The sequence below is a fragment of the Plecotus auritus genome (assembly GCF_963455305.1).
Source record: "Plecotus auritus genome assembly, chromosome: 7".
Lineage (NCBI taxonomy): Eukaryota > Metazoa > Chordata > Mammalia > Chiroptera > Vespertilionidae > Plecotus > Plecotus auritus.
The window spans coordinates 80,948,336-80,960,669 of NC_137774.1; the positions used below are offsets into that span (position 1 = coordinate 80,948,336).

Here is a 12,334-nt window from a genome sequence, read left to right on the forward strand (position 1 = left end):
TAAGCTGACACTGGTAATATGACTCAGAGTTACCTTGGAAAGATGTAGGAAAAAAAGGAGAGCATTTGCAGAAGAAAATAGTATTTTTCCACAGGCTAATTGTTACTTTAGAGTTTATTCTAACAAATTGGGTATCTTGTTTGAAATCTCATAACATATTAGGGCTTGAAAGAATGATATGAGAGGACTGGCTGCTGCTCACTGTGCAGTGGGTAAAGCAGACTCAGCATGATGGAGGAGAAAAGAAACAATGATTAAATAGATGGAATTATGAGAAGGAGGGCAGAGGGAAGAGAAGAAACTGAACAACCACGCCACTCTGCGGCTACTGAGTGAAGGGGCAACCACTCACTGTTACGTGATCTGATGAAATGGGCCACTGTGAGCATAGACCACCTTTTGTATTTATAATGGTGATGCTGAGCCACCAATGGACTTTAGCCACCTTAGACATGTCCTGTTTCCAATAAAGGAAGCGAAACCAAGAAATTGTAGTTTCTTGAACATACATGCAGTGTCTCTCTAAATTAACATGGTCTCCTCTTCTTGTTACTGTCTTTGATAGTCTCCCTTTTACACAATGTGGATGAAGAAGGCTTTCTAAAACTGGGTTTGGTACCCTCTGCCTTGTGCTTTCACAGAGCTCTGTCGGTTGCTGCATCATAGCACTAGCCATGCTGATTTTAACCTCCTCCATCTCGCCTGCCATATTTCTGGTCTGCCTCCCACCCTACACTGTCATCTCCTTGGAGCACAACCTGAGATTTGAAATGTATCTTCATTCCCCAGAGCCTGCATAAAAACTGGCCAAAAGTGAACATTAAGTACATATTTATTTAACAACCTCAGTTTTTAAAATTTTCCCATCTTAAGTGGTGAGAATAATTTTTTTGCATGTCCTTGGGTAGCACAAAAGCTTCATCTGCCAAAGGTTTTACAATGATATATGCACATTTTGTTCTTCATTGCAAATCCCTGCCACCAAGATTCAGTAAGATGGGCTTAATTCTTTCTCTACATAAATCTTTGCTGATGAGAGCCTAGCCTGTTATGTTCTCCTCTGACAAATTCAAGGTAATTTTGATTTTATTTGTTTATTTATTTATTTTTGCTTGCTTGTGGCCAGAGAAAAATCTACATGGTGTAGCAAGCTATAATTTTCAGGTTTTCTCTTGAAAAGGATGCTGCCCATAAAGGTTTGGAACGGATAGAAAGGAAAATAGGACTGAAAACCAGAGCTCTGTGATGATTTCTGAAGGTCTATTCTCTTACCAGTGAAATGGGCTCTGAAAGAACATCTCCTGCCTATTTGCTCTCATTTGTCCAATTCGGAGACAAGGGAATAACCTGGAATGTGTCCAGGAATCTGAGTCCAGAGGGGCCTTATGGAAACCTAACACCCTCTTCTTCTCATGGTTGCCCCATTACGTTGTCTTGGTTTCCTGGGCAGGAAATGTACAAGACGAGCCTGAACCATCTTCCAGGACATGGAGATAAAGTAGTTCTCAAAAAAAAAAAGTGATGTAGGTATGTCAAGGGGACGTGAGAGCCAACTGGAAGAGTTTACAATTCCCAAACCTGGAACAATTTGAGCAACAAAACAAAATAATTAGCATTGGATTATAACCCAAGAGTATAAAATGTGTTCTTCGTGTGTCCAAATTGATAGAAATAAATGATAGAATAAACAAGTAAATGGGAATGAAGAAGAATTCAAATAATTAATACAGATACTCTATCCTTACATGTGGGCTGGTTATAGTGACTTCCTTCCAAGGAATATGATATGAAAAAGAGGGAAACAGAGTAACTTCAGTGGAAAAACTTGGTAAACACTGCCTCAGCCAGCTGGTTTGGGTTCATGTCAATAGTGATAAGTCACCCTAGTACCTATCTCTGATATGTTATGACAAGAATGTCCCTTTATCTCTATGGTTTTCCTCTCCCCAAATCCATAATGCAGGTTCAGTCATGAGAAAAGCATCAGACAAATTTCAGTTGAGGGCCATTCTAAAAATACCCGACCAGTACTGCTCAAACAAGGAAGTCTGAGAAACGCACAGCCCGGAGGAACCTAAGGAAACAGGACGACTAAGTTGAATGTGGCACCAGGATGAGATGCTAGAACAGAAAAAGGACAGTAGTAAAATCTAAGTGAACTTGAATGGACTGGGGCTTTAGTGAGCAATATTTCTGCATTAATTATACCAATAGATGATATTAGTAACAGGGGGCTCTGGTATATGTGGGATACTATCTTTGCTGTATTTCTGGAAATCTAAAACAGTTTTACAATAAAAAGTGTATTTAAGAAAAGATATTGTTCCTTGCTGGCCAGGGGCAGGAGCCCATGGCCACCTCTGCCGCCCCCAGAGTGGCCTGAGTGGAGGAGGCACATGTGAGTTGCCCAGAGTCCCCTGGTGCCAGAATACCTAGACCTCTGGGCAGGAGCCCTTCAGGCGGGCTGAGTTGCCTTTGCCCATCCGTGCTGCACCCCCCCAAGCCCTGACAGCAGGGCTGGGTCTCCCCGGACGCTGGACTGATCCTCAGGCCGAGCCCTCCAAGCCGAGCCAGGCCCTGGGTCTTCCTGGTCTTAGGCTTCCTTCAAACTCAGGACAGATGCTGGAGGGCAGTGAGCACCTGGACCCAGGCATTTTCTTGGGGCCCAGGCTGTGTCTGGGTTGTAGCAAATGGGAGCTTCCTCCTGCTGCCACCTGTCTAGCTAGGGAAGGGCTGGCACATTCCCACTGTCTCCTTCTGTACCTCTCCCTCCCGTCCCATCCATTAACAGGTTTCTTTTCCCTCTCCATTGGAAATCTAGTCTCAGAAGGACACACAGCTATTTGTGTGTCCTTCCCCACTCCTGGAGTACCCTTAGAAATATTACCTACTTATCATGGCTGAGAATCGCTCATTCTTGACTCAGCTTTTCAGCCCCTTTGGGAGACAAAAGTTGTCCCCTTAACAGGCTTTTAACTGACACTTCATGCCTAGCACCTTGTTCATTCGGATCACCAGCTCCCTGGCCACATGTATGTGACTTCCCCCATCCATGAGTTCTATTGTCCTCTGATCTCTAATCTCCAGCTCCAGAACATCTGGTCAATTTCACCCCTGGGTGTGAGTGTCCCGGGGGCTTTAGCCCAGGATCCCTCACCCTAGAAGGCAGCTCCAAGGTAGCGAGAGAATTGGGCATCAGGTACAGACAAACCTGGCAGCTCCGGAGTGGGTGCTCCACTCACCCCACGCAAGAAGGTGAAAAAGCAATGAGCTCAATGCAGTGATTGGCTTGTCTGGGGACAGTCAGAGAAGGAATCCCACTGCCTGCTCCACGCTGAGCCTCCTGCCTCAGACACTGAATCCAGCTCCGAGGAGGAGGAGGAATTCGATGAAGTTGGAAATCACTCTCGATTTGTCAAGGGCGACTGTTTACGATGCTGCAAAATCTGTTCTCTGCTCTGTGCTTTTGCCATCCTAGCAGCCTGCGTTGGCTTGCTGTGGATACCCGCTGCTCTGAAGGAGGATATGGATGCCCTCAAGGAAAAATTTAGAACAATGGAATCTACTCGGAAAAGTTCATTCCAAGAAATTCCCAAACTTAATGAAGTATTCAGCAAACAAAAAACAACTAGAGAAGATTGAATTGGAGAGGTGGGCTTGAAGACAGTCTGGAGAAACATAGACATGAATAAGCAGATTTCTCTGTTGAATTCTGCAGCAAACCCCCTCAAAGTCGATGTTAAGTCAGAGGCAGATTTAATGAGCCTGCTTGCCACTGTGGTGGGACTTCAGAAGAGCGTAGCTTCCATTGGCAATACCGTAAACAGTGTCCCTCCTGCTGTGGAGGCAAAACAGAAAACTGTGGACAGATACAAGAAGCCATGGAGTGACCACAGAGTGATATGAATCAGCACTCCTTGGCAGAGACCAGGGGAAGCAACCAGATTATTCCATTGCCTTCAGCTCCATCAGAACTCGACAACAAAACCCACAGTGGGAATTTGAAACAGGATATCCTGTACCTTCACAACTCTTTAGAGGAGGTGAACAGTGCCCTAGGGGGGTACCAGAGACAGAATGATCTTAAACTTGAAGGGATGCATGAGGCAGTCAGTAACCTTACCCAGAGTCAGCTTGGTAGAAAGAGATCCGGTTGCTATGGGCAAGGTAGAAAAGCAAGCAACTGTCCTTCAGGAGGAGGAGTGATAGAGCTGCCACTCTGAAAAGAGAGTCTTTGCATCAGGTGACCAGATACAGTAAAAACCCAAAGCATAAAGAGGGAAGCTAGCTCAGATTCTCGGCTATCTAAGCTAAGCCGGAAACTACAGCTGATCAGTATTCTCACCCACAAGCTGAGAGCAACAGGTCTCCAATAAAGAGCAAGTACAGAGTTTCAAAGCCATCAGCATTGCCAAAATTTTCAGTCTCTGGGAGATCATGTTGAGAAAGCTGCCCAGCTAAACCTATATCCCTACTACGAGTTCCTAGCATCCAAGAACTTCGGGATTTATTCCATAAGACTGGCCAGAACGTGGATGGGAAGCTGACCTCCCAGGAAATTTGGAACTCCTTAGGTTCTGCTATGCCAGCACCAGAGAGTTTGAGAGAGTTTGATGCTGACAAAGATGGAAGATAGTCATTCCTGGAGCTAAGACTAGCATATATAGAAACCCTTAAGTTTGTTTTTTCTTTATATGATATTCAGCTTGGTGTGGGCTAACTTTGATTTTTTTTCTAGAAATATCAAAATTTAGTAAAAGCAAGATGAAGTCTTTTCCCATGAATGTGTCTGCTTATCTCATTATGGCTTATGTTTCTCTATCTTTAAAAACATTTTTTCCCCCAACTGAGCTATTTCACTCTCTTGGAAAGGTTAAAATATAGTACAAAATTAGCCTGGTACTTTAGGTAATTTGAAGATTACTCTTCTGGTTGCCTTCCATCCCCCCCCCATATATATATATATATATATATATATATATATATATATATATATATATATATTTACCCTGATGGATTTTGTAACAACCAAATAACATTCTAGAAATAAATTGAGTTATACTACTATATTTGTATATACTGTGCTATAGACAGTATATCTGTACCTGGAAGGTATTTTTTTTGAGAACTAATTTATATGAACTATATTTGAAGGTAATGTAGCTTGTCCTTTTTAGTTTCAAATTTGTATTCATAGGCAGATACTTTGAGAACACCTTAACTCTTTGTTGTATGTGCGTTTCTTTTGCATTGGATAGCTATCCATGGAGGAGTCTGTTCCGTTTTTTAGCTTATCATCTGTTCTCACCTCAAGCTTGCCCTGCTAGCATCATCCCTGAGCAGGTATATAGTTCCATCCTTTCCCCCTACTCATTTTGGTAGAGGTGTTCCTACCGTACTCTCAGACTAGTGAATACCTTTGTCACGCAGCCTGGGAAAGTGCCCTATCTCCAGGCACAATGAGGGCATCTAGAACGCCTTTGTTCTAAGTTGATCAGATTCATTGGCTTAAGAAGAACCTGAGAAGCCTATTCTTCAGTATTAATTCTGGATTTTTCTTTGTAAATTATCCTAACTTACCCAACCTGGGACTTGTGTGTAGCTCTGAGAGGAAGGTCGATGGTAGTGCTGAGTTTGGTTTTGGTTTTTAATACTTAGACCTTTTCCCTCTGGCAGCCACTAAGGCTGCTTTCTTAAATTACCAAAAACACTGCTTATTGGACTTTATTTTCTTTTATTCTGTACCACTTGGTATAATGTTTACTTAAAGGTCCTCCTTATAAATCAGGCAAAAAGGAACCAAAAGAAGAGCGAACCCAGCTTAGGGGATGGCTGTGGTGTGGTCTTAAGGGAAGAGAGGGGCCTGGCACTTAGGAATGTGCCCGAAAACATCAAAGCTGAAGACTGGGCACTATTCCCTGGTGGCCACGCCCATTGGGGTGGACGGCTTTCAGTGCCCCTGATGGTCTCGCTGGTCACAGTTGAAGATTCTAACTGTGATGGGCTCATGTTCATAATGGCCTGCTATTGAGTTGCTTTTAGTGACAGTTCCATTTGCTACACCTCTCATTAGCTCGCTTACCAACTCCAGCCAGATGCGTTCCCTTCTTTTATTTCCAAACCAGAACATATTAGGGTATTTCTGACTTTATAGAGCATGCATTGTTTGTTATGCCAACCTAACCTACCTTGCTGTTTTCTCACATTAGGAAATGTCCAACTCCTTTGCTTTAGTGGAGCTATTTTGATAATGTATAAGCAGTTTTGGTTTTGTTTGGGGAATGAATTCAAGGTTTCCATGACTTGATTTGAACTTTGGTTATTTCATATCAGTATTATAACCATTTTAATTTATCTAAATTAAACATTTTCCCCCCAAAAATATATTGTTCCTTATCACTACCCCATAGAATTAATATAAGGATTAAAGGAGATAGTGCATTAAAGTTCTTTTTAAAAATTATTTATTTTTAAATTAAAATTTTTTTCAATTATAGTTGACATCTAATCTATATATATAAAAGGCTAATATGCTAAGTGTCTGAGGGTCTGACCAGTCACTATGATGTGCACTGACCACCAGGGGACAGACATTTAATGCAGGAGCTGCCGTGACACGCACTGGCACCGCGGACCTGGTGCCCACAAAGCAACACTCAGCTTCTCCCAAGTGGGACACAGGCCCCACCACTACCCTGGAGCAACAGCCCACCAAATCACAGCCAAGGCTGCCAAGACCCCCATAGCGCAAATTGCGCAGCCCACAGCCCAGTCCAGCCCAGAAATGGTGGCTGTAGACGCTGGGCAATGACGTCACATAGCATCACCTGGCTTCCTCTCCCTAGCGACGACTAGTCTCCTTGCAGTTTCTTCAGCCCAGGAACACCACTTGCTTTATAGCCAGGTGGAAACATTTCACACTTTTACCAAATGTCTGTGAAGTGTTTTCCTGTGCCTCATCTCATTTGATCCTCACAGAAATCCTGGAGTAAGTAGATAGGAGACTTGATGGAATCTTATTTTCTTTTCATTAGCCAGAAAATGGAGATTTAGAAAATTTAGAAACTTGACCCGACTGAAAAGAAGTAAGAAATGGTGGACCTTGAAAATGACCTCAGGTTTTCTCACTGTGCAGGATATAGTCAAACACTGCTGCAGTTAAATATTTTACCCTTTGTTCTTTCTGTGTGATCTACAATAATAATCTGCTTCGTGTTGATATTTACTGCTGTGTTGCTGACAATTACCTGAAAGAGAAGTTGGGGTGCTTCACTGGGCTGGAAAAAGTTTAGCTACATCAGAAAGCAGATCTAATTAAGCAAGTTTATTCTATATATATAAAAGGCTAAGTTGACTTGCACATGCACGATACATATAAAGCTTTTGCTGGCGCCAATCGCACGCGTGTGTTTCAATCTGTCATTGTCAATCGTGAATTTGGTTGACACTTCTATTATAGAGAAAGGGCGAATAGCGATATTAAAATATTTCTTCTGATTAATTTCTTTTCAATGTGCATGAATCTGTGCACTGGGCCACTAGTATTATATTAATTTCAGGTGTACAACACAGTGATTAGACATTTATAAAACTTACAAAGTGATCCATACAGAGTTATTACAATATTATTGACTATATTCCCTATGCTGTACTTTATATCCCCATGACTGGCCACCTTCCCTCCCATTTATATTTGGCAATTTGTACATTTTAATCTCTTCTTTTTCACCCATTCTCCCACCCCACCCCAAAATCTGGCAACCATTAAACAGGTTCTTCAAAAAATTTAAACTAGAACTACCACAAAATGCAGCAATTCCACTTCTGGGTATTTATCTGAAGAAATTAAAAACACTAATTTGAAAAGATATATGAACATCTATGTTTATTAGAGCATTACTAGTATTTACAATAGCAAGATATGGAAGCAACCCAAGTGCACATTGATAGACAAGTAGATAAAGGAGATGTGGTACATATATATGTGAACCCTGAGGAAAAAAAGACACCTACTAAGGAGAGCTCCTGGTGGCTAACTGGGCTCAAATTAAAACAAACAAACAAACAAACAAAACAAAAAAAACACACAAAACGGAATCTAGCAGCTATTTCTGCACAAGGACCACTCATGCAAACTGCTCTTCCAGGAGAAGCCTGTGCTGAACTACCCATCTGCCATCTGAGCCCACCCTTATAAAAGAGTCCCTGGAACCCTATTTCAACCAATAGGACTGGGGCTTTCCTCATGCAATCAGAGCTGTGCAGTTCCTACCAATCAGAGTGGCTCTGTTCTGATCTATCAGGACAGTGCCTTTTGGACCAATCAAACTGTGAGGATTTGGAGTCCTCATGTGCATGAGGATGGTCCAATCAGGAACCAGGGGTGGGGACTTCTGTTCATGTAAGCCAGCTCCCCTCGGCTCTGGGAGCTCACTTTACCTTCCCAGTGGTGACTGATGACTATGTCTCCCTGGCTTAGCTGAAACACCAAAGATGTCTCACCAGAGCAAAGCAGAACAGACCAGCGCAGCACAAAGCAGACCTGCATGGAGCAGAGCAGACCATTGAGGAGAAGAGCAGAGCTGTCTAGCCAGAGAGGGGCCTGGCCCCGGGGCCACCTCATAATGGTGCTATTTTACAATTGAGCTCTTTTGCAATGAATAAAGTTTCTGTCTTCACTGCACCATTAATTGGGGGTTCCTGTTGGCACTGAATTGGCACCAATGACCATTGGTTGACATATCCAATGAGATATTATTCAGCAATGAAAATGAATGAAATCTTTTCATTTGCAACAACATGGATGGACATAGAGGGGATCATGCTAAATGAAATAAGCCAGACAGAGAAAGACAAATACCATATGGTTTTATTTATATGTAGTATCTGAAAACCAAAACCAAACAGAAACAAATAAATGAAGAAATAAAACAGAAACGAAATTATAGATACAAAGAAGTTCTTTATCAAGTGACTGGCACATAATATATGCTCCACAAAATAATATTTCACCACCTTGTACCTTTCTGTGCTATTCTTTCTTGTGATATGCCTTGAAATACGTTTGTTTTATCTATCTATCTATCTATCTATCTATCTATCTATCTATCTATCTTTATATTCCTTCTCTCAATTGGCAAGGGCAGGATGTGCAGATTATAACCTTTCCTCCCAGAAGAGCCAAGTTGGTCTAGTTTCTGATAGTTGTTGTCTCCTGGACTGAGAAACCTGGAGCACCATCCCAGAGTTTGTAACTGAGCATTTTTACCTTAACTGATCTTATCTGAATGGCATTCATTTCATTTATCTGTTTGGTGACTAAGATATACCACGTAATAATGACACTTACATGGTGGTTACCTTGATGTAAATCTGCCAGATGCTTCCAATTAAAGTGACTGAATCTTTATTTGAAAAAAATGTTGGTCAAATACATGAGGCCCCTCTTTTCTCTTAGGAAGGAGAGCATAAGGATGCTATCAACTTTTTGTTTGCTGACTGAGGGTCTTGACGGAAAGCAGCATCACAGGACATCATGTTCTTATTAATTATATCTAAGCTTCAGAAAGAGTTGCAAGATTATAATGAGGCAGGGAAAGTCTTCTTGTGGCTTTGGGTAGGAAGTACCTTTCTACAGAGGTGAGGTGTGTCTAGAAGAGAAATGATCCTGCTAAGAACAAGACATGTTGGTCTTACTGAAGTCTCTTTATGGTCATGACTGTGCAAAAGACATTTTATATATCTCTATATACATCTATTCAAACATATCGATATCTATATACTGCATATTCAAATCTATCTATTATCTATCTATCTATCTATCTATCTATCTATCTATCTATCTATCTTTATATTCCTTCTCTCAATTGGCCACGGTAGGATTTTCAGATTATAACCCTGATCTTATCCACTCTTCCCTCACCTTATTGTTCTATTTTCTTGGATGCCAGCTGGGTTTTCTCTCCATCTACACTTTTGTTTCTCTCCCGTAGCTGGATATACTAGTATTTGTGGAAAATTCACAGAGAAACTGAGTTGTGAGGTCCTGTTCAGTAAAATGAAATAACATTTAAAAACCCAGTCACAAATGTCTGTTTAATAATTCTTAATCGCTGGCCTGAGACTGGTTTCAATATTTCTGAATATTCAATGCCTGGAAGCTAGCACAAAATGATGATCTAAAACCATCAGAAATTTGCTTCCTGTGGTTCTGAATGTGAAAGCAGGAACTTTGGGGCAGCCTCCTTTCTTCTTTTGTGAGGTATCATTTTGGTGAGCCTTCTCCATCATACCCACTTACATTAAGTAAACTACTCGCTGCCCTTGAGGTAGTTCAGGGCTTGGGAGAGTCATCCAAAAGCAAATACTTTATAATGGAATATTAAATATTCTGTTTAATAATATAAAAGGCTGTCCCAAGTGGTGAGGAACATCTATACAGATTTCTATTTTCTTTAATGAAGTGTTTAGCATTTCCCCTGACCTGCCTGGAAATAGGATTTGTGCCTAGTGGGTGGGATCTGGGACTAGGAGCAAAGAGATGGGAGGAAGGGCTCCCATTGGCTGATGGGATGAAGAGGTCAACTCTGTAACTAGACAGACTAATGTTTGGAATCTATTTCCAGGGGGAAAATGGGAGGGGAGGGGACTTCCATTAAGACATTAGTTAATTATGAATGTCCTTGAGAATTCTGTATGCACAACTAAGGAATTTGCTGTTTGAAATATCTATGGAAGCTGTGTAGAAAACCCAGGGGTATTGTCTTTTGTATCTGACACAATCCTTAGAGCCCCATGGTCATCCTCCCCTTTGGTCAGTTCCAGATAACAATCACACTAGTCAGAAGTCTACCTTACAAGTGACAGTAATCTCAAAGCATACTAGCGTATTTAGAAAGGGGCTTCCCTCTCTCCTCTGCTTCTCGCCCATTGTCCTTTATTTCTTCACAATGGAAAATGCTTTCATCCATGTGATAGATTCATACTCACTTGACTTCATGCCTTCTAGCTCCTTGACACCAAAGGTTCCAAATAGAAAAATTCAGGGAAGAACTCTGATTGGCCCAGCCTGGATCACACACTCACTTCTGGCCTAATCACTCTGAGAAGAAGAAGGTGTGATTGGTCTGATTTGAGTCATGTGCTCACTTCTGTGGCCAAAAGGGTGAGGTACTGGCCTGATTTCAACTGCCAGCTCTTACATCTCTGAGTAAGAGTTTCTCTGGCCACTAGAGCTCACTCTGCTCATGAACAAGGCAGATTGCAAGTGCTGAAGAATAACTGTCTCCTGGTCCTCAACCAATGACTAGTGGGAATGAGTGTATAAATACTAAGGTGTTCCCTTCTCCTGGGGTGACAGAATTCTGAGACATGCACTCTACACCAACATACCAGAATTCTAGAGTGGAATTAAACTCCAGTTCACCACAGTTGCTTCTTGCTTAGCATTGCACTCTCTATCTGCTTCCTTCTCTTCCCTGTTTCACTCCCCCTCCACTTTACCAGTATTTCCTGAGATCATCTCTTCTTTATGCTTCTTGCACTTGAGTCCTTGTCTCAGTGACTTCTTCTGGGAAAACCCAAACTAAGGCAGTTACCATGATTGGCAGCTCATCCAGTGACTCAAATGGGGATGAGGAAGTGCCAGAGGAAGTGGTGAACTCACGTAAACAAAGCTGTCCACTAGAAAAATAAGTCATGAGGAAAAGCACAGAATGAGAACTTACAATAAGCCACTTCCAACTGGACCAACATTTGGGCACAAAACATGTCTGGATGGACATGCTCAGGGCAAGCAGACAGACCTCCCCAGCAGGTTGCTCTGGAGAGGAAAATGTCAAAGGACCTTGGGGTCTGGGGTCCAGTGAAAGTTGTATCTTATGCAATATCTTTTCCACCATTAATTCATTAATCTTAAACCTCTCCTGCCCCAGCTGAATCTTAGCCAAAAAGCTATCATGGAGAAAGATAGGGCTGCCTCCTCAGATGCTGGCCAGAGGCTGGGCACTTGGCTTATGTTTGATGATATTTCCATTAGACAGTTGGGCTTGTGTGATGGCCTGTGCATGTGCAGTGATAAAAATGCTCTCCTTATCTCTGTGTCTCAGCTGTGAAATCCCTGCCTCTTTCCATTTGGGTTTATTGGTTTCTAAAGCCCAGCTCTTCCATGCATGTCATGGGTTGAATTGTCTAGAAGCAGCATTTAAGAGGGGTACAGAGCATGAGACTTGAGAGACTGCCTGTCAGGTAACACACACACACACACACACACACACACACACACACACACACACACACCTTTAAGGTTGTGAGGAAAACAAAATGTTAAAGATAA

At 42.0% G+C, this 12,334-nt stretch overlaps 1 protein-coding gene and 1 pseudogene across 2 annotated transcripts in view; both read left to right on the plus strand.

The window, feature by feature from the left end:
• LOC308254471 (EF-hand calcium-binding domain-containing protein 14-like) overlaps positions 1 to 4,720 on the plus strand; it is an 88,042-nt pseudogene extending 83,322 nt beyond the window's left edge. Inside the window, exon 5 of the transcript in view lies at positions 3,304 to 4,720. The product of the transcript in view is annotated as an EF-hand calcium-binding domain-containing protein 14-like (transcript). The remainder of the gene's footprint in view (positions 1 to 3,303) is intronic.
• Positions 1 to 12,334, plus strand: part of SHISA9 (shisa family member 9) — a 301,910-nt gene that overhangs the window by 259,380 nt on the left and 30,196 nt on the right. The window lies entirely within an intron of this gene.